The sequence below is a fragment of the Crocodylus siamensis genome, chromosome 1 (assembly GCF_052110815.1).
Source record: "Crocodylus siamensis isolate JL-2025a chromosome 1, ASM5211081v1, whole genome shotgun sequence".
NCBI classification, from domain to species: Eukaryota; Metazoa; Chordata; order Crocodylia; family Crocodylidae; genus Crocodylus; species Crocodylus siamensis.
Window position 1 is genome coordinate 246,022,291 of NC_143395.1, and position 24,098 is coordinate 246,046,388.

The following is a 24,098-nucleotide window of genomic DNA, read 5'->3' on the forward strand; positions in this document are numbered from 1 at the left end:
CTAACATCTGACCTGCAAGGGCTAGAGTGACAGCGTCATGCAAATGCTGCAGTCCTGCAGGTCTGAGAGAGGGTGGATGCTAGAGAGTGAGTTAATGTTAATGATGAGTGCAGTGAAAATACCAGCCGATACCACCCCCTCCACACACAACCGCTCTGAGTCAGCATCCGCTGCTTTGCCTTGCCTTTTTGTGTGTCTGTGTGTGCGCGCGCGTGCGTGTGTGTCTGTGTGTGTGTGTGTGTGAGTGTGTGTGTGTGTATCCGTGTGTCTGCGTGCGTGTGCATGGAAGGTAAAAGCCAGTCAGTCAGTGAGAAGCAAAGGTACGTTTGAGAGCAACTAAAATTCTGACTGATTTCCATCTTCAGAGCATCAGATGTATTCCCTAAGGAGGATGGGTCTATGTGATGGGGGTGGTATAATTATGTTAATGTCATATTTATAGAGGGGAGAGATTTTTCATTCTAATTATTGGTTTGAAAGCTGTGGTCAAAAATTGCTTGTAAAACCATGCTCAGTTTAAAGCAAAGGAACGAAATGAAATCTAGGGAATGTTTGATTTTTTTTTTTAATTGTGTTGCTTAACTATTTCATGTCTGAGGCATAACTGATTGAATAGTGCATACAGAATGACAAAAGGAGCGCTCTTATATAATGTTGCATTATATCATTGGCCAAAATATTTAAAGTAATCCAAGATGTACTGAAATCCGAGGTAACATTCTGGAGGGGAGGGTGAGGAAGAACAAGGGGCGGGGGGCAATTAGCAGATCTTTTCTTCAGCATAGCTTTCTGTACAGCTTACTTGTAAATGAACGATTCACCTGTTATACTAGAAGAGATTCTAATTCTTTTTCTTTCCCCCACCCTTCTCTTTTTCCATTTAAAGCCGAAGCATTTCCCGAAGAGCACTGAGTTTTCTATACCAGATTCTACTTCAGTGGCCAGGACCTTTATGGCCGCTGATCCTGTTTGGCTCTGGGTTCTGATGAGAAAACACCGTGGATCCAGCCCTAAAGTAGAAATTTTCTTTTTTCATTCTGCAAGCAAGGCTAAACCTCGGAGAGGAGAATGAATGTGAATGCAGTTCGAGATTGTGGTCGTGTCATTAAAAGTGTTCGGCTTCCGAGCAAAATGGGAAATCCGATCAGTTGATCTTCCTGTACCAACAATATTTAAAAGTTGTATGTGGTTCGAGTGACCTGGCTCGAGCAACAGCAATCTCTGTATGTCAATATTTTCTGCGGTTTATGGAGTGAAAAGTAGTTGCTGGGTTGGAAAGGAAGAAGCTGCTAATCTCAGCCTGTAGAAGGATTAAATGTTGAATATGGGGAAAAGGCAAAAAAAGTAAATATCTGCCTGAAGGCTATCGTGGCACTGAAGATGAGTTTAAAGTGCTGTCTATCCTAGGGCCCACCTTAACAGCAAGACTAAACATATAATGGGGGAATATTTAAATTAGAAACCCATTAACAAGCATTTAATCCTTCTTTAAGGCAGTAGAGGAAATAATATAAAACTGTTATTGTACAAATCTATTAGAAGCAGATTTTAACTCATATTTAGGCTCTTCTTTTTCAAGTATTTAATATAGCTACTCAGGAATCAGGATAGTGAACATTTTTCCTGTACTCTCCCCTTCCTCTCCCCCAGAGTCATGGCATATATTCTAAGAAACATTTTAGTCAATCAAATTATGTATTGTTTTCAATGTATGTGCATATATTGCCTGCTTGTTTGATATTTTCTGCCCCTACTTGGAAATGTGTTTAACTTTTTTCAAAATAGCAGGGGGAAAAAAAGAGTTTTACTGAATGCAATCGTGACGATACAGATTATTTGAAGAAGGATTCTACTGGATCACATTGGACTTTTCCTAGTCCCTGAGACCCTAACTTGTGAGGTTTTTTAGCAACAATCACAAGTCAGGCTCTTGGGACCTAGGCGGAGGGGAACCAGCAGCTTTGGACTTATTGATTGTTTTTCTGCGATATTAAGAGAACCAAAGGAAACATTCCTGTCCAGGGGAATTATTAATTTCATATGTTAAGAACTATTACTAAACAAAAATATTCTTATCCACTGTACCCGATAAAGTGGTTATATGAAGATGCTACATATTTGCATGTTTGGAAACCTGTTTTGTACAGGACATTGTGTAAAATCTGGAATTAAAATTTAAAACAAATGCTAGATACGTACATGAAAAGCCAAGTACTGAAAAATACGTGAAGTATTTCCAACCATGTTTCTGCTATTACGGATGATACACATAGATAATTAAGATGAAGCACATGTCCAGTTGTACTGCTATAGTATTTGATTTACTCTTTAAATCAGACAATTTGAACACTGATGCATGAGGCCTAGCACACCATACAGTCTGGGGTACAGAGATATGAACAGACAAGAAAACTGTTGCTTAGTTTTCCCTGTAACCCAATACAGAGATTCCTCTATAGTTAGCTGTCATTACTCCTTGTCTAAGCAAAAACACAATATGAAATTATGAAGGGTCACACTTACTTGAAACCACATTTTAATATGATAAGAAAATTGATAGGTAGTGTCAAGTTCATAACACACTATTGAAATCACTTGGAACACAAGGCTATTTACTCTTGATGTTGATGTACTTATCCTATCTAAACCATGAAAGCAGTATACCATTTATTGGATTCAACATCTAGTCTCTTCCTTCACTTTCCACCTTTATTCAGTTATAGAAACAGAATGACTTTAATGTTGTCCCCAGATGCAAAATAATTCTGTGACCGAAGTACACAAAGATTTGGAAGGACAAGATACTTTGTAACGTTTATCGGTCCCTCAAAGTGCTGAAGTATTAAGTTCCAATGAATCACTTTGTTTCCTGTATCTAACCCAACATGCTGCAGCACCTTGTAGATGGTGTGCTAATATCAAACCTCACTGATTTAAAACAAAGGCTTTACACAGCACAAGCATCTAAACAATTTGTTCATTTCAAAAGCAGTATTTTGGCTTGAGTTAATTTTTTTCCACACATGTAGGAGGAATTGTGCATTATTGTAAGTGCCAACCCTTTGTTAAAATAAATTATTCTTACGTGTTAGCATAATTTGTGTTTTTGTTGTCCTGTTTTCTAAAAAGACAGAAACAATGCACTATATAGTTTCCAATCAAGTTGCTCAACCTACAGTTAAAGCTTTACTTCAAATAATTGCAAAGAATTTTCTTACCAATCCGAGAGATGACAAAGCTCCTGATCATGACTAGACTAAATTCTTTTCTTCATAAAACCCTCAATCCCACCTCCTCAGGTCACTCAAGCGTTATTTGGAAATACTTCATTCATCTCAGACATACTAGTAATTCTTTTCGACAAAGACATGCTGTCTTCTATTGGTTTCTATTTATGTAATCTGAGAGGAGAATATCTAAATCTGTGTATGCAAAACTAAAATATCAAACTAGTGTGATGTATTGATGAGGCACTTTGGTAGCAACTGGCTTACATTTTGCATTACAGCTGCTATCATTTTTTTATAAGGGTAGTATTGATGTGCAAATATATCTAGGTTTTGGTCTTGTGAATATATATTTTACCCGTATGAATTACCTTGTAAAACATAAGTATACTGTGTGTATGCACACACTGATATATAAGACTTATGATATCTAAATGTTGCTATATGCTTTTCAAAATTAAATTCCTGATGTTAATTTATTTAGCAGGTAATTTTTGCCCATGCATACACATATTAGGGTTTTTTAGAACATTTATTTTTGTGTCACAAGAATGTTCTTGAGCGCAATAAGTTCATACTTGACACAGAGTAATTCATTGTGCAATTCTTCTCCCATGTAAAAGGGGACATTAGACACTGCATTTTTACCTGCCTCAGTCATGACCTGACAATATAAAGATACCAAATATTTTCCCTTGTGCAGTGAGATAAAAAATGCATCCAGGAAGATCCTGACTTGACTCAGTTGATGTCACAACAAAACCATGAATACAATGGAGTGGGACACAATACTGGCTCTGCATTTAGGGCTTTAACTGAGGTAGTATAGTGGATATTCTGTGCCACCACTGCCCCTTGGAAAATGAGAGAAAAAGTTGGAGCATATCATCTCTTCACAGCCTCTCCCCCACACCTTCAATTAACCCAATTCAAGCACTGCAAAACCAAGCACTGGAGTGGATTAAAACCTTTATGAAAATATATTTTCCAGTTTTACCTGGGGCAGAAATCCCACTGCAGTCAATGAAGCTTTTGCCCATGTCAGGACCCCAGGACCAAGTCCCCAGACACTCTGTAGAATGTAATTTTATTTATCATTTAATAGCATGTGAGAGTATTTATTAGCTGATTGGCAGCCTGTATCTTTGGTATTTATGATTTTTATATATAACAATTTATCTATACTTACAAATGCGTTTATAATATACATACATTCATTTTCTGTTGCAGTATAATATTTTTATATGCTGTAATATGTGACTGAGGGGTAATCAGCTCATGCTACAGTTAGGGAAAAAACAACAAAACCTCTAGCAACAGAGAGAGAGAGAGAGTGTAAAAATGATGTGTGCTGCATACAAAAAAGGAGTGATATTAACAATTCGATGAATTCCTAGTTGGTAGACCAGACTGAGCCAGACGCATATATTAGCGGCTGTCTGCTGCTGATGTGAGCCTGCTCAATGCAGTGGAAATGAAGGATCACCTAGTCTCTGACACCAGCTTATTTGTACATTTTAATTTTAAAAAGGAAAATCACTGTTTTACATAAACATCTTAACCCCTGCATGATTTTCTCTTCCCCCCCCATATTGTTTGCTAATTTACTGTCAACTTAAAGTGCTGTTTAGCTATAGCCCAACAAAGCATCAGTCAAAAGCAGGGGGGAAGTACTTCTCTTTTGTCTGTCATGTACAATTGGGTTATTATCATGATAATCAACTATTTTAACTTTTAATCTTCATAGGGGACACATCAATTTTTCACAAAGTCATTTTAAAGCATTTTTCCACTTCAACAAACACAACTCTCTTAAATGTATACCAAAAATAAAATGTGTTTACACTTCAAGCTATGGGTGATTTGGTCACTATCTTTCATTAACCTGGATGTCCTTAACACCTTAATATAATATTACATCTACAGGGCAGGATTCCTTTTCTAACCTTATAAACATCATGATCCATTAATGCTGTCTAGAAGAATGTTACATGAGTCAGGGGAATTCCAATCCAAGTTAATTACTGTCGGAATTAGAGAAAAGGATATTCTACCTTAAGTTGAGTTACAGGAATCTGCAATTACTACATTTCAGGGGATATTTCCATTCATTTGATGAAATATGTCAATGTAGTGTAACAGCAGCTTTTATACATTTACATGAGTAATGAAAATCGGCACATTAATGGTTACCCAACAACATTGTTCGCTATTTTAATATGCAGCAAAAAATTCTGTTGGAAGTAAATGCAGCCATCAGTTTGATTTGCCAATATGATGATTATATTCAGATCCTGACTGGGTATTTAATTTAGCACTAAAAAGCAGGCATCTCCTTTTAGGAACTAGCCATAGCCCTAAAAGGAGGCCAGCTTTCCAAGGTCAGAGTGTGACATTACACACATTTTAAGTTTTTTAAACAGGCAAGTGTTCATTCAAAAGCTAGGATCTCATATATAGTATCATCTAAATTGTATCAGTGACTACGTAGGTGTAAGGACTGTATCAATTTTGACATATACATTCATCTAAACAACACATCTTTGGTGGGTTATCTGTTGGTAAAATGCTTTATTGTTTAGTGTTTATAATGAGGTGTCTTCAGTTTTCAGTGAATGCTGTATCATTTCATTCCTCCAACACTAGATTCATCTTTTTCAGGGGAAGTACATTAATCTAATAATATTAATTTGTATGTAAAACTACATTTTCCTCACTGTGAATGGGGAACAGGTGGAATATGGAGGCTACTGAGACAAAGTAAACCTAAATTCTCCTAAACCAACACTGATAAAATTATTTCACCTTTATAAGAATTTTTAACCTGACAAGTAGTATTTAAGATTAATCACAGGAGTTTATCTCATAGACTTTCAGGAGTTCCATCTTTTTTCTTGTTCCTGTTTCTTTAGGAATTAAGGATTAGTTTGTAATTGTGTGATAAACTAGATAAAATAATGATGGTTTTAACAATACAAGCATCCTGTGGGAGAAAAAAAATGATTTTTTAATTTTTTTCTTTTTCTTGTTAACCATCATAAAGGACTGTGCGATTCTTTGCAAGGAATGTGCGCGCGCGCACGCACACACACACACACACACACACTTTCTGTCTTTGCAAGGAATCACAAAATATGTATATATGTGTGATGGAAAACAAGCCAACATTGTTTGGTTCTGTTTAGTTCTTTCATTTTTTAGATAAGTTTATATGCTTAAATGGGAAAGTGTAGGGGGAGAAACAGATATTTTGCAGAGACATGCCCCACCACTTTAAGCTTTTCTTGGACTGTGTAAAAATACTGACAATGTGTAAATCTCATTTGGGGGTTTTACTTTAACAGATTTCCAAGTATTATATTAAAATATTTCAGTGGTGGATACATATGACAATAGTTGCTCTAGTAAGTAACTGGATATTGAAAAGGTTGGATGGCATCCATACAAAGAGCCAATCGGATTTTTTTTCTTCTTCATTTAATTCCATTCACCTAGTAGGCTCCCTAAACATTAGGCAAAACCCAGTATGTGGCTAAGTTATTGCTCTAGTGTTCATCACACAAAAAGCACAGTCTTAGCATTTGTAAGTTTTCTTCAGGGAGGTTTCTAATCTAGACAGCATTTGCGTTTGGGGATTACACCACAATCTGTTCCCCACCTCCTCCCCCTCTCACATGTAGCCCTTTCAACTTCTTCAAAGAAGTGGAAAAAAGTAGGTTCTTTTATTAATAGCAGAAAACAAACCGACTGCTGGACTTCCGTGGCAGAGCTCACATAATGCACCAGGGTGGGAACTGTAACAAAGAATCCTTGAATGCACTAAACATATAGTGAAGCCCCATTTAAATTCACTGGTGAAGCTTAGAGTACAATAAGTGGAAAGTTTAAAGTAGAAATTAACCATGAGCGTAAAAGGAAACCGTACTTTTGTGAAGGTAGATACTTCCTTGAAAAGACTGGTTCAGAAATTTAAGTTTCAAGCTGTAGTACCTCCTAACAGAATGCACCTTTAAAATATATTCCTTAACCCAAAAAATCACCATATATGTTATATTAGGTGTATGTAATTTCTCATGTGCCTAAGACTAATTCTGTTCACCTAATGTATATGTTGTTTTTTTATACTAGTTTGGTAGTTATCAATGGAAAATACTTCTTAGATCCCAATCTGTCCTTTCCCCAGGGGGAGGATATAGTATCTCCAGAAACCCCTCTCATATGAGGGAAATTTCTTTGTGTCTGGAGGAAAGTTTGAATATGTCATCCCTTAAGGTTTCCAATCTGTTTGTTTGGCTTTCTGGTATATTTTTCACACACACACACCCCTATTCTATAAAGGATGCTGAAAACATAGTTTTGCTAAAGGAAGAACTGGGTGAATTGTTCACCATTTTCTGTTAACAGATGTCTGAAATCAAAATGCAATATTAACCCTTAGAGGCTCTTATACCGGGTATCAAAGTTGAAGCCTGTGTCTTTGTCTTCATCTATTAAGCTTCCTTCTTTTTCTAACAGCAGTAACCTCCTCTTGTATTGTCATAATTTCCTCACCCTCAATACAATACGGTGCCATCTACAGTCACCACTGTAAAGCACTATTTAATACCACCTTCTTTCTCCCACCAGTTGACTCAACCCCTGCCTCCTGCTGTTACTAAAATGGCTACTTTGGCCCATGCCAGTTCTTTCACCCTCTGAGTGTGAGTTCATAGATAATATTGCTTCCTACCCCTTATTTTGCTACCTAAGTAATAAAGTCAGGAACTGGGATCTTGTGTCAGGAGTGTCAAGCACCTACATCATCAGAAACACTGGGCAAGAAGAATACGTTCCAAAGAAACTTTCCCACCTGCTTTTACCTCTTCCAATACTGTCACATTAGTCTCTCCATCTCCTGCAACACCCTTAGTAAACAGACAATTCCAAAGGGTAATATACTAGTTTGCTAGTTTCATTTTTCATAAGATTTAAAATAAAGCAGCTGAGGTTACTTTAAGAATAGTGGCAGCCTTAGACATTGGATATTCCCAAAAAGAGAATATGTGGAATATAAATCTCAGTGCCTGGGTGATAAGCAGGGAGCCTGGTTTTCTCTAATTTAAAAAATCCCCAATTTTTAACCATGGAAATGTAGATTTGGGGTTACTTTTTGTTAATCAAAAATTGGGGAGTTTTTTTTTAAAGCAGAGAAAACCAGGATCCTTGGTGATACGATTATTCTGATGTCACGCTGCTTTAAAGCACACTTGCTACTGTAGACAGCCTTGAATTGAATCAAATATTTTACATTAACTGCATTTTTTTTAAACCAAATGGTTTAATTATAATAAATTGTAGGTTTGTCATCCCTAAAACTCAAAGACTTCAGCTTTAAGAGCATGCAGGCCTGCTATTTAAATATCATCTTGAAGCAAATCATTTGCATAGCACTTCAGGTGACTGAACAGGTTCCTTATGCCTAAGCTGTATGCTGTGTTATACAGTACTTGCCATGCTCAAGTACGACTTACTTGGTCTGTGTAGTAAAAAAACTGGGAATATTGAAGGATGCGTGTCCATCAAGTCAGCAAGTCAGATGTGCAAAATGGCTGCTCACAGCCATTTTGTGGCCAGAGTTATAGCATCTCACTCCTAGGCTAGAAGTAATTAGTTTTACAATAATGTCTCTAATAAGATTGCTCAAAACTGTGAGGACGTAATAGGTCTATAGCTTATGTCTATACAACTATATAGACAATACAGGTGCTCATTCAGTAATTTAGGTGGACCATTTCGATTTTTAAAAAATCTAGGAAATAAATATTTGAAGTTCATCACACAAATGTTATATCTGGGTTGTAACAGCATAGTTATGTACTTTTCTCCTAAAATACAGGATTAAAAGCATGCCATATTTACCTATTAAAAGTTAGCAGGGTACCAAGCACCATATAAGATTTTGCCTAAAAAAGAAGAGGTTACCAAGGCAACCTTAGTAACCTGTCCCAATCAGCCCAATGGAATAAGTTTTTGACTGAGTGTTGCAGTTATCTGAGGGGTGGGGAAAGAGCAGGGGTAGCTTTTGTGTGTTAATAGAAACTCAAGGCTATAGGTTGCCTTTCTAGTATTTGATTATTATTTTTAAATGTAAAGGGAAAATCAGAATCACCAAGGTTAATGAATACAACTTTAAGAGCAATGTAAATGTTTACAAATAAGGCTATGTTTGTTCTACTTCGTTGATACAAGATCCACATACGTATCTGTATTGGAGAAAATAATGCTGCATGCAGAAGGGGAGTGAACATTAATATAGACATAAGCTATTTTTCCAAAGCATACTGGCTCTTTCCCACTGTCCATGCATATTCTATCAATGCAATGGCTTATTGTTTGTGCAGCAAAAAGCTGAGCTTGTAGTGAAGAGAACTAATTGTGGCTCAGGAGATTTGGATTCCCGTTTTAGTTCTGCCACAGATTTTCTCTGAGAACTTGAGCAAGTTATTTACTATCTCCATTCCTCACTCAATGGAAAGGACTTAGTATGTGTATATGTAAAGTGACTAGCATGGTGGTGCCCAATTTTCAGACTGAGCCTCTGAGGGGTACTATAATGTGAGTAAAAGAAAGTCATTCATTGATCAGAGCAATGTCATGGTTTATTACGATACCCTGTGCAGACTATTGTATACAAGTTGGTAATAAGCTCAATACTTCTGAATTTCAAGGTTATGCCCAAAGGGAGCTTGGTCTCCCAGACCATACTGTCTTGAGTGATGCCCAAAGATGTTTGTGTTATCACAATACCGTAAGTTTCATGTTCTTCATCAAGACTTTTCAACTTCAAATTTTCATCCTATGCTACCCTGCTTCAGTCTTTGAAAAAATGTTAAAGTTTCTACACATTATCATCTTGACCTTAAAACCAAATAACAAAAAGCAGCAAGCAGGAGGAAGACTCATTGTTAACTGTTTTTTAGGGTCATGAATAGCATAAGATCACTCTTAAGTATGTATATACATTTAGGCTTCTCATTGTTGCATGCAGTTTGGTCCTTAGTTTCTGCATCTGCTTTCGTGACTTTTCAGATTATTTAAAAGGCCTCCAATGATCTTAGTTCGGAAAGTACTTGTATTAAATTGCTGTTCAGAAATGAATGTCTAGTTACGGCAACTATCTGCATAAAACTTGTTCCATATGCATATTTTTGCTTTCTTCCTATTCTCAGACCCCTGCTATATGTTACATATATTACTCAGTTAACTGATTAAGTTTAGACTGGCCCCAAATGCAAAGTAATTATCACACAATTAACTGGTTCATTGTGCAATAAATTTAGAGCAGTCACATGTGCAAATTATCACATGATAAAAATGGCTTTCCAGCTATACAAAAGCCAACCAGGAATAAGGTTATTGCTTGAAAATGTGTAACAACTCTATAGCTGGTTTCTATCCAGCTTTAATCTGAACATGTATCAGGGCCCTCAGTATGGCCCAAATCCTACAATGACATTCAGTTTGGACCACAACACAACAGCAAACTCTTAAGTACAACAGCAGCCTCATTGGCTCTCATGTGCCCAAAGATCTGCTGCATTACATTATGTCATGAAACATGATGCCATGTAGGGAGTAAACCATTCCAGTGGAAACCTGGCATTACCCCCACTAGTACAGTTGTATACCATTTCTGTTTTTTCTCCTGTAAAATAGGCCACACAATTTCACTGGATAATTTATACACTGAGGCTATAACTTATGGCTGGAGGAGAACTTATCTTTCAGGAAGACACTCAACAATGTTTTGTGTAATAAAGACTATATCACATCCCTTGTTCTAGCCATGAATTACAGCACTGTTAGTCTTGTTTCTAATCTGAATTTGTCTAAATCTAGCTTTCAACCATGGCATTTTCTTGTGTCCTTGTCTGCTAATTTTACGGGCTATCTACTGTTGGAAATCTTTCCCATGTATGTGCTAATCATGATCATATCACTTCTTAAGATTCTCTCTAATAAGATAGTTTGAGCTTTAGTTCCTTACTGAAAGACAGATTTCCCAATCCTGAAATTAGTCATAATACTTCTTTTTTAACCCTTCCAGGCTATCAACATCCTTTGCAAATGTGGACACAAAAAACTGGACATGCCAGTAACAGTCATCAGTAATGCCACAGACAGTGTTTACACTTCCCTTCCTTTACTTGCCATTCTCTTTCTTTTTCATCCAAGGGTCATATTTACTCTGTTAGCCACTTTACTGTACTCAGAGTTCATGTTCAGCTGGTTATCTAGCATAATCCTAAATGATTAGGTCCTTCTGCATGCACAGCAGAAGGGATAAGGGAACAGAACCAGATTTATAAAAGTCCCCAGGAGGGTAGGCACTTTCCTTTGAAGCTAGTAGGTGAGAACCTCACCTTCTTAGGAAGGAAATGATACTACTCCATTGCTTTTACCCTGCCATCCCTGTTCAAGAAAAGCTTTCATTTATATCAGTGGGAGGAACAATTAAAATTATTATTATTTTGCTTTATAATGTCCAAGTAATTTCTAGCTCTCTCAGATCTATCAGTCAGATTTAAAGAGTACAAATCGCCTTAGTACCAAGGTGGAAGCAGTATCAATAGCGATACCTTTTTTTGATGTTCTCTTTGAATGGTAGAATTAATACATCCAATAATGATGTATCCTTATTCTTAGTCCAAAATGAGATAAAATTAGAATATAATTTTGAACGTTTGGAAACTTACTTTGTTACTCAGCATTTTTTGTACTTGTATGTCATTTAAATTACAGTAACAGTCCATACAGTTAAATTAAAATAACTTGATAGCTTGAAGCAGGTGCTCAGCTTGTGTTCTAAATGCATTCTTCCAAATAGCTGAGATTTGATTTATCATAAAGAATACTTTTAATACATTCCTGTATACGTTCTTCCTGGCCCAAGTAAATCTTCAAGCCTGTATTTTATTATTTTCCTATTAAGTGTGTGGTGGGGAAGGGGAAACACTGATCTTAGATAAGCAATGCAAGTTGGTTAAGAAAAGAGATGGCTGTCATCTGTAGCCTTTCCAGACACTGCAGTACAGCTCCAGACAGTCACCTGAGTATTATCGCTTTGTCTCAACTATAAATCACAGTGTGGTAATGGCCAAGGCTGACACCTTGACATTTTCAAGAAGAGTAAAAGACCTGATTTGAATGGAAATCAATTTCATTTCACAAATCTTGGGATACTACTCCAAACATTGTCTTGTTCTTTTTGTGTCTTATTCAGGATTCCCATGATGTTGATAAAGGATTACTTGTGTTATACAATGACTTTCACTTTCTACATGCAGTATAAAATTATAGAAATGTGTTTGTAAAAACAGAACAATATGGCCACGACTCTCCACAGCTGTGGAAAGGAACAGTGGTTCCTTTCACTAATATCCCCTTGGGATGTGGTGCAACTGTTCTTTTAACGGTCCTCCCTCCTCCTACCCCCCTCCTGCTTCCCCCCTCCAGTAGGTATCATGTAGGAGAAAAGTGGAGTGGTAGAGGGAAGGAGGGAGTGTGATTTCATACACTTTTTTTCTTCCTGGCTGGCAAAGTTAGCCAAATGTGAAGTAGATTGCATGCTGCAATCCTGGAAAGAAAGGCAAATCTGATGTGCTGCTCAAACCTCTCTAGCAATTTCTCCTGAGATAATGTCTAGCTCCTTCATGCACACAGGCCATTTAAAAGGGTCGAGAATTTAGAAGCCGCAGTCCATCCATGGATGATGTCATTCTAGGTTCAAAAGTCTTGCATGGAAAAGCAGACAATGTTTCTGAAAAAAGAAAACAGCATTTTGAGGCAATGTGGGGAGAATCTAAAGGTAAAGATATTGTACTACATTGATATCTCATATCTGTATCACGATCTCTATCTACAGATATTCAACTATCGTGTGGCCTAGTATATCAAATGATATGTGACACAATAGCAGTATGCCCAATGTGCTGTCAATAGCAAATGAATCCATTGGCTGTATCTCAGGACATCGTAAGAGGCAGCAAAACATGGAGTGCTATTGTGAGATGAAGTGGTAACCATTTGAGTTGAATGATAAGAGGAAATGATATCCCAAAATAGCTCCAATTCTGTCAGTTTCATCTGTGGATAGAGAGGCTGAGCAAAAATTCTTTTGAAGATTTACACATGCCTGGTAAGACTTGGGGGTTGCCACATGGAGTCTTCAAGCCACAAATATACTTGATATACCCATAATCAGCTCATTTATTTGGATTTCTTTGAAGATTCATTTCACAACCAAAATAAAGTGAATGTACAGTCATATAACCTCTCATCAAATGAAGCGGGTAGAAATTTCTGATATTTTTGGCCCAATTCCTGACAGTTGCACAATATTTTCAGCCATTTCAACCACGCATTGTTCTCTTGTGACAGAGAGATTTTAATGTGGCTATGATACCAGGTTGTGTCATAGGGTAATATTATATCTTGTGACTAGTTTTCCCATGTAAATTATTTTTTTGTGTTTCCCCAAAAAAGCCCTTACGTGAAAAGGTAAAGGATGAAATCCTAGTTGTAGTGAAGTCAACAGGAATGTTGCCACTGATTTTAATGGGGTCAAATATCACCCAATAAATGTGAAACTTGGAAAAGTTGTCACCAACCATAGAAATCATTCATAATGTTTGCATACATAATTTCCTCCCACAGTTCTGGAAATCCAAGCAGTGCCAATCGAGGTACAATGAAACCTAGAAAAGTGCATTTCAAGCAAGAGCTTGTAGATTCATCCAAAAAGACCACATTGGAATGTGGGCACTGGAATGTGACTCTAAATCTTACCATAATAACAAACTGGAAAGTTTATATGTAGCTGTCAGGTCAAAAAATAAAATATTTGGATTTTTTTTTTGCTTAGGCAATTAAGAAAAAGCAAATACAGCAACCTCAGTGCGTACCACATTACATGGTAGAAAAGATGCATCAACATATTTTAATAGTTTATAGTAAGACTTTCAATTTTTAGATGAAAGTGTGGTTGTCTGATTCATATAGTTCATACAGTATTTTTTTTTTACAATAATCACAGCTAGCCAATTTGTAAATGTCTATTAACTTTACTAAAATGCTGTTTGAAGTTACCAGCAGCCCTTTTTACAAGATGGCCATTCAGTTCTTATTTCCAAATCAAAATATAACATCTAACGATGACTCCCTTTTTAAGGAGATTAGATCAAGTAATGGTACTCTTCCGTATTATGCCAGTTTATTAAGATATACTACTTAGATATTACTTTGTTATAAAAGAGCTAACAAAATAGATTCATTTGCTTACTTGGTATTTCATCTATGTAAACCCTGTTAACAACAGTTAGGTTTAATGTTAATTGCTCAGTACAGTTCCAACCCATCTATATAATGTATTTTGGGGCTCACAGTATGGACAGGTCAGATTCACCATTGCTGTCTGTCTTGTGTAGTTATTTGCACCTAAGCAATGAGCAAAGTGCCATCCAATCAACCTACTAATTTTTTTCTCAGCTCTGCATAGGTGTATATGACTCTTAAGCATGGATTGAGTAGGTTCACTGTGTTAGAACCATGTTAAAAACAAAAGACATTTCTGTCCAGATAGCTGCTGTACCTACACACATTTTTAACAGGTCCACAAAATGGTTTCAGTAGGCTGAAATCTATTGCCAGAGGTTGGACTGACCTGAGGTAGTCTCTCATTAAGGCTGTAGCTGGGTTTAAGACCCACCAAGATGTATTTGCTTTGTTTGTGAAAGAACATTTCAGTTACTTAACAGCAGGGATGTCAGAGGGGCTAATGCAGTTAGGAACTCCTACCCTACCAAGTTTCAATGGTGGTGGGATGCTTTATTCCATTAGGCCCCCATGAAAAATCCCAAATGAAATTGCTTCTTCATAAGGATGACTTCCCTTAAAAAAATCTAGTATGACCATCACGAGTTATGTGGTAGAGTTAACATTTTCAGTGGGAGGCTGAGTGAAATTGCTTCATGCTGAATTCTGCACTAGATACATGCATGCAGTTCTGTTTGAAGTAAATGGGGGTTTCATGCACATGAACAAAAGGCAAAATTTGGCTATTGGATTCCACCACCGTTATGCCAATAATAGCCATCTAATTATTTTTCTTTCCTTTTTTTCCCCCATAAATGCTGATGTTAAAAAACAAAGACACTTTAATCAATAACTGTCTCTAATGCTGCTGCCATGACAAAATGATGCCCTCCTTTTCATTAACTGATGATCTTTTCCTACTGTTTCATACAAGCCTCAGAAAATTAGCTGAGATGCACATTGGTGTTTCATCAGAATAGCTCCTAAAGATCAACAGCAGTTAATCCAACTTATGCTTTTCATAGCTGTAGTGAATAATTTTAAATGTACAGACCTAATGTTCTTTAATAAACAAGGTCCCATTAACATCATACATGAGATAGTTCTCCTCTAACTTGGCAAGCACGATCTTTAGTCATATTAGTAGACACTAAGGAACTTCAGCAGGTAGTGATGAAACTTTATTATTCTTCTACAAGATTATCCTTCCAGGTATGGGCTGGTGCTTCCTTGGTATAGTAGCGGGTTTTATATTTAAGATGAATAGAGCAACTGGAACTATTGTTTCAGATGGCTTGGAGACTCAGACAACAATCTGACAAATTAGGCATAATTCGTTGTTTCTCTGCTTTACGTATCAGCTGAACTTCTGACATGATGTGACTTCAGGTGCTGTGGATGCATTTTTCTAGTAGCTCTGACTTACTCCAGTCCTGCTTTCTCCAGTACTTTTACTTTTCTGTACTGTTTCCCCTTGTCTGTTTGATTTATTTCTCCATGAATTCTCTGTAAGCTCATTCTTTATCAAAAAAGCTCTGTTAAAATGTGCTTCAAAACAGAGATATCTGCTAATAGGCCCAATCTTTAGCCACTGAAAAGCAGCACATTACACCAACTAATCTTAGCTGAAAAGGACCTGATTCTCTAAATAGGTTGCACAAATGAAGGAGAAAAACATTATGGGTGTATCCCCCTATGCAGGAACATGCATTTCCCTAATATATGCTACTGCTGCTTGTCCCCAGGAAATGCCTATGCTTGTGCACTCTGGCATGTGGCACGCTGGACCAGGTGGGGTAGGGAAGGCTGAGGCCAGCACCTGGGCTGGCCTCGGCAGCCTTACCTGTGGTCCTGAAGTTTTCCAGGGCCTCCAGCCATTGGAATTCAGCAGCGTGGAGCCTGACTGGCAGTTGGAGTGTGTCTCTGGCCAGCCAAGCTCTGGTTTCCAGTGATGCATGCTACTGCCATGTGGGCCACCCTGCTTTTTTAAGGCACAGGTTTTTTGACACCAGGCTCTCCCAGTGTCAAATCCCCCATCATCCCCTGCATTGCAAATTAGCAGCTTGCAGGTGCAGCGTGTGCAGCATGCAGTGCTGCAGATGGGTCTGTGCTTGTCCAGACATCCGCACTTGTCTGAACACACCCTATGAGATTAACATAAGAGCATGTTAACAACACTTTGGAAAGTGAAAGGATAGCCAAAGCAGGATATGTTTAATGTGATGAAACCAGTGTCAAATACAAGGTGGCATCAGTAAGGCTGGGCCCTGGCTGGCAGAGTTGCACCCACTTTTGCATTATAGTATAGTTTCCCTTTGATGTACATTACTGCTTATGGTTGAAAAACATACTCATGCACTCTTGCAAATAGCCTAGACCTATCAGTTCAGTGACACTACTCACAGGAGTAATACTATGTCCAGTAGTAATTGTTTACAAGGCCTGGTTCTCAGATTTGGTATTTAAGAGGTGTGAAAGGAAACCTACACACTTTAATTCTCTGCTGCCTTCAGTGGAAGAAAAATAATTATTTTTTCTCTACACAGAGAACTACAACCATAATACACAATAATGTACTGCTGAACAAGTTATTTTTGCTTTATTACTTATATAGCACCATGCAGGAGCAGTAAATGCGCAACCCATTTTACAAGGCACACCAAATATGAATGGGTATTTCTTATTCAGCCAAATTCCTATAGAACCTGCATTTTACTTGAGTAAAGAATGCCGAATACCCCATTATAAGAAGGAAAGCTATGTATGATAAAACTTGAGGACAATCATATTTCATGATCGCTCCTCCAGTCAGACAATAATTTTGATACTATAAATCCCTAGAATAAGTTTTTTTACAAATCTATTTTTAGAAGTGGCCACAGTTTTTTTGAGACTGAGTGGCATTAATATGTGATAGTCTGAACCACGTAGTTTATCTAATCTTTGTAAAATCTCACTGCTTAGCAATCAGTTTTGGATAGCAGTGAGAAGTAACCTGAAAACACATATAATGCTGACCAAAATAAAGTCCTTGGCTGGGTTGGATTTGTACTTAGTTTTCTAACCACAGTATTTATTTAATCTCTTTTTTCTGTCTCTGACAGTCTGGCAGAAACACGCGCACACAGACAATTATGAAATCAACTAATCTGTTTGACACAAGGTCTATAGAAAAGAAATGATCAGAAAGTGACTTATAATCTCCCTCATGCAGAAATATGCCGTTTTGTTTTCATAATGAAGAATACCCGTTTAGTTTTAAATGGACTTTTATGGCTATGATTAAGAGACTAGCAAAACAGGCAAGTGGACTTCTCAAAATATTTGGAAATTGCGTTCTTTTCAAGCAACTAAAGGATGAGGTGTACGATACTTGATAGAAAATGATTGCAGGATTGGCAGTGTGATTGTTTTTAAGAACACAGATTGATTGTGTTGCACTATGATATAATACTGCTGGCTGGATTAGGGTACGACTCTCAGGGTGTTAGGCTGAGACCTTTAAACTCATGTCACTCATACCTTTAAGTTGTTCCGACAATGCAGTCTATAAAATGAGACTTAGTGCTTTAATCTACTAAAGTTTCCCCTGGTGAATAGTTCCTGGTTTGTGGGAGGAGGGGAAGGTGATCATGAAAACCAAAGGTTTGATTGGTATGAAGTGATTTTGGACCAGTGCGAAGCAGACGCCTTTGCTCTCCAATCCCTGTGTACTTCTAAGTCTGTATGCTGAGAGAGAAAGCTGATATTGTTCACTCTAAAATTAATTCCCAGTTAGCCAGTTACTCCTGGTTTTTAGCTCAGAGCACGCTGTAATTGCATTTTTCATTTCAGTAATTATAGAGGATATTAAAGTGGATAGACAGTTGTAGCAATCTGGTTCCTTAGACATACCCACTTGTCCAAGATCAAATGGCTACAGCATATTTAGGGTTACAGTCTCCTTCTTTTCCTTCTTGTTCTCTACTGCAGTGGATTTTTTTTTCAGTGTTACCATGGCAACACTATATCTGGCTGCCAGCTCTGTCGTAAGTTATTGAACTGAGACTGGCTTTTGGTTTAGCAGATAATTAGGTTCTGTCTCACAGGTTCATTTTCCTGTGACTGGGACGTGAATATGACCTACAGCTGGCCTCAATTTCAGTGTCACAGACAAAACTTTAACCCTTCCTAGGCTTGTCACTACTGTACCAACAGCTGCTGGTGGTTGTTACAAAGCACTTTGCCTGCAGTGCTCAACACAGCACACCCTAGTGAATCAGAGGGGTTCATTTCCCAGTTCACCATTTATGCTAATCCTGGTGTAGGAGGGAGACAGCCAAGGTTGCATTCATATGCTACGGTGTATATGAAAGGAGTCTTGTTAGCCCCAAATGAATATTGATAATCTAGTATGTAGATTTGTCAGGGAGGCAAGTTCAACAGGGCAACCTGCTTGATTAGTAACCCTTTAAATAATAGAAGTGGGAAGGGTACTGTAAGCATTTTTGCTTGAATCAAGAATATGAAATATTTACGAGGGGCCTATTTTAATATACAGGGGCAATTCTTTTGATGGCATATGCTGGCATAGGTGGGGAGCTTTCCCATTCCATGGCAGTTGAGGATCTGGTTTATCATTTATGATGCCAAACTCTACCCTTCCCCCCTTCTCTTTCTTACAGGGCTCATTTTTTCGAGGGACTGAGCATCCTCTGAGAGGGAATGCATAATCCTCAGCTCTCTCTATGCTTCAGCAGGCATCCAGGGAGCACTGCACAGGATGGATCCCAAAGCTTAAATATTAAGCTATTAGGTACAAGGAGGAAGATCCAATGTTTTCTTAGGCAGGGGATTTGAATTATGATTTTTGTCATTTGCCTGTATAAAAAGGCATATCCTTTTACAATGTTTGCAGCGTCTAGCCCAGGGTAGTGTCCTTCCCTTGACAAATGCACAAAAGAAGATATTGGTTGAAAGAAGCTTGTGGGAGGTTTTGCTTGCAGAGATTTCTTTAGATTGTTCCCACAGTGGTGGGGTGAAATTCTTCCAACCAAAAAAAAGCAAGAAGTCTCACTCTCATATCCTACAGATCCCAGAGGATCCTCCAGAGGTACAAGACCACCAATGTACAGAACCGATATCTCAACTAGTCTGGGGCTCACTGCTGCTCCGACCCCTCCCTTCCCCACTTCCTTGCAGCTGAGAGTGTTACTCTGAGTGGCACTAGGATTTCCCCTACCTGCAGCTGCTCTGGCACTTGCCTTTCAAAGGGATCCACAGCAAAGAAGATGATTGTTGAATTTCATATACACACCTCACACAGAGGAAAAGAGCTATTGTCTGAGGAAAAGATCTATATGCAGCTCTTGACAATAAACACTTCATTCCTCCCTGATTCCCCCAAATTATTTGAATAATAGCACTTGATTAGAAGGTCAAAGTGTTAGGCCGGGGCCACAAGTTTGGCTTGCATAATAGTTATGCCATTTTATTATGGCATATTACTGCTGGTAGGACCTTATTAATACCAAACTGGAAAGGTAGTTCATACAAAATCCATAGTACATTATACAATTCCAGTATGTATAGAATAAAAAATTGAACACACAACTAAAACATTTTAAAGTATGTTGTCTAGTAAATTAAAATTATATTTGTCTGATTTGCATGTCATCATTAAGGATTTATTTTGCACTGCTTGCATTTTTCTCATATAGGATACGAGCAGAGTAATAGTTTCAGTTTTGTTTATTGCTACTGTCATCCTCCCAGCTGTCATGTTCTGATACAGTTCTGTAATCTTTAAGCTTCAAAAAATGGTATAAAGCCAAACAAAAAAACCTCTGTATTTACTGGAACCATAAAGATATTAAAAAGTACTGCCACTGTGCTTAAGTTTTATAAAATTTAGATAAGAAATTTGTTTGGCCTAAATCAACTTGACATTGCCCCATACTGGTTGAATATGAGGGCAAGCAAACCAGCTCAGAAGCAACATGGTAACATGAAGCTTGCATTATTTCATTTTCATCATTCCCCCCTCAATCTGTGGACTGAGAAGGTTTGTATACGAGTGGCTAAGCACCTGGACCTCTATATCAGCTTTTCTTTGTCTGTAACAGGGGCAGGCAATTATTTTGGGCGGAGGGCCACTTACTGAGTTTTGGCAAGCCATCGAGGGCCGCATGACATGCAGCCAGGGCAATAAATATTAATTTTCTAAATTTTTAGGGGTCTTGTGGGCTGGATAGAATGGCCTGGGTATTCGGCCCACAAGCCGCATTTTGCCCACCCCTGGTCTATAACAAGCTGAAAAATCCATTCCTGCATCTGGACTCAGTTTTTCAAAACTTTCCTCATATAAATTTTTCCAATAAGCTTTTCATGACTATTCAGGTGAAAAAAAATGCAGGATCCAATGTAAATTTGCCTGCCAAGTCTTGCATGTATGTTTCTGTTTATTCCTCAGGACACTTGATGACAGCATAAACAACACAAAGTGTTCAAGAACTGGGGATCCATAGTCCCTAGACTTGTGTGGTTACCAGAGGCTTTGTGAGTCAGTCCAGAAGCCAGGTGGTTTTTTTGCAGGCTAAAGGTATTTTCCCTCCCGCATGCACTTTTCAATGAGTCCTCCAAATATCAAATACAAATCAAAACAAAACAAAACACACCATGGAGACCATAAAAAGCATTCTCATTTAAGATTGTTTATAGTAATTATTCTATATGGTATCAACTTTGTGAGCAACATCGCCAGAGACTTCTTGAGTTTCACTCTGGACTTTCAACTCTTTGTGAAAATAAATGGTAGTTCGAATTATACTTCAAACAATTAGCCCTCTACATTTTAATGAGAATTACAAAAACAATTGCATCATGTTTCAAGTGTTCAGGTTAGCTCCCAGAACTTGTGACTACCCTGACACCATTATAGTAAAAGAAAAAAGAAAAACGTTACATTTAAAATTAAAAATACTTTGGTTATTCATTCACTGATAGGTATTTAGCTATGATTTTTATTTGTTTATTTTATTTAGAACATGCTTGTATATTTCCAGGGCAAATGTAAAAAAGAATGACTATAGTATTTGATTGAACTATTCTACCACTAAAGGGCAATTTATATGCCATCAGCAGAAAATTCAGGAGGAAAATATTAGGTGTGAGCCAGATTACAGTACAATATACACCAAACAAGGAAAGTGCCACCATTTGGTAAGTGTAAAGGCAAAACCAGGAATATTTGAGCCTTAAATGCAATTTTGGGTATGTCTTCAAAATATTTGTTTGAAAAATGGCCCTTTTTTAAAATAAAGAAACATTTTTCCAGTTCAATGTTAGAAAGGAACCAGAAGTGATAATATGCCACCATAGAATATAGCTGGATGATTCATCAGCCAAGCAGACTGCAGGGCTGTATCCAGACGAATGCAGCCATGCGGTATGTGGTACCCCAGACATGTCTGCTGTGCCACATACCACACATTCAGCTGGTTTCCACACCACAAGAGAGCAGCACAAGGGCATTTTTTGACCCTTGTATATCCAGAGGTCAAAAAAAACCTGCACAAAAAAACCCGGAGCGGCGCACCCAGTTCAAAACTGGAGGGTAGCTGTCCAGAGCCATATTTCAGCTGCCAGCCAGGGTCTGAGCTTCAGGATCACCACAGTTGCAGCCCCAAGAGGTTCTCAGGATCCCAGGTAAGGATGCTAAGGCCAGTCCAATGTTGGCCCCAGCCTCCCCCACCCCACCCAGTGTAACCTGCTGCATGCCATGGGCATTCCCCGAGGACAACTAACAGTGGCACAAGGTGTCCCGATGCTAGTTGTCCCCAGGGAACCAAATGTCCATGCTCATGTGGACATCGCCCAGAATTTCATCCAGCCATATTGAAAAAAATAATAATCTTTTTGAAAGTTTCCTCCATTTTTTCCCAGCATAAATCCAAAGGAAAATATTTTCAGTTTTGCAGTTTTTCTTCATCTATCTTTTTTCTTTTTTCCAATGGCAAAACTGAAGAAAGGAAAGAAAAAAAACACAAAATGTGAGAAAATTATTTTTTTTAAAAGAATGTGAATGAACAGAAAAGTATTTCCTCCCAAAACTTCTATGTAAGGCGTACGTGTGTGTGTGTACATTTTTAACCAAGTCTTAAAATTGCAGAGAGTTTAGATATCAACTATCACTAAGCATAGTTTCATAGTAGTTTCATAGTAGCTAGAGTCGGAAGGGACCTAGGTAGATCATCTAGTCCAACCCCCTGCCTTAGCAGGAAAGAGCACCGGGGTCAGATGACCCCGGCAAGGTGCTCATCTAACTTCCTTTTAAAAATCCCCAGGCTAGGAGCCTGCACCACTTCCCCTGGAAGCTGGTTCCAGGCCCTAGCCGCCCTGACTGTGAAGTAGCGCCTCCTAATATCTAATCTAAACTTACCCTCCGCCAGTTTGTGACCGTTATTCCTGGTCACTCCTGGCAGCGCACGGGGGAACAGGGACTCCCCCAATACCTGCTGATCCCCCCTGAATACCTGCTGATCCCCCCTGATACCTACGAAATATGTAATGTTTAATACAAGTATACTGTGACAGTGTGGACTAATCACAAAAAAGGCACTTTACTATATGCCAAGTACTTTCATCCTTCACAGTGCCTCAAGATTAAGCACTCACCCGCCATTAAACCAGGCTTTCTTATCACAGATAAAGTTACATTTCAGTGAATTAAGATACCCCACTTCTCTTTCTTTGTCAGAGAACAGTCACAACATGAAGGCATATGTATGAAAGGTACACTTATGATGCTAATGAATGAATCAAGTTCAAAAGCATAAATAGGAGATTCTTCCATAATGCCTCCCTCTAGGACTTAAAGTTACACATGACAGTGCATGTATAAGATCATACCATGATCATACAGCAAGCTTACTGCAGTGAAGAACTGTTGCCATCACTCCTTCCTCTACCCTCCTTATTTAGGGTCCAGTCCAGGCACCATCTTGGCTACTCAAACTCGAGGAAGAAGGACCTGGCCAGCCAGCAGGTCCCAGAAAGCTGGTGGGTGATGCTCAGTTGTGCCCTTTGGCATTGTCTTTTGGTGAGGATGGTGGCAGGGACATAGGGTAGTAACAACCATTTGGTCGTTAACCTGTTATGGTTTTTTGTGTGTTCCGTTTGTTGGGAGAAATTAGAAGGGATTTATGCATTTTAATGGACAGCCACTGGCCATGTGTGGGATGGGAGGGGGTGGGTTTAGGCTTGGGATGTAAATTGGGAGAGAGGGAAAGAATCTCTGTTGGATCTAAGGTGGGAAATAGAGGTGGGCAGGAATTAGAGATAGAGAATGTGAAAAAGTTTTGTGTATACATGTTACTGGGGGTTGGGAAACAGTGTTGGGATGATGTGGAGTGTCTGTCCTCCTGGATAACAGGGAAGCAGGAATGGACAGGGTGAGGTGGAGTTTTAAAGTTTTAGAGGGTTGATTGGGGAGTCTGTTGCTGCTTCAAATCATGTAGGTTGTTTGTTATTGTAAGCTTC

General features: G+C 38.3%; 1 long non-coding RNA gene across 2 annotated transcripts in view; it reads left to right on the forward strand.

The window, feature by feature from the left end:
* Positions 1 to 24,098, forward strand: part of LOC149874335 (uncharacterized) — a 496,867-nt gene that overhangs the window by 342,180 nt on the left and 130,589 nt on the right. Inside the window, exon 7 of one of the 2 annotated variants that reach the window (XR_016443819.1) lies at positions 887 to 3,097. The exons of the other annotated variant lie outside the window; for it this stretch is intronic. This is a non-coding gene — a long non-coding RNA (uncharacterized LOC149874335). Of the gene's footprint in view, positions 1 to 886; positions 3,098 to 24,098 lie in introns of those variants that run through there. 2 annotated transcript variants of the gene reach the window in all.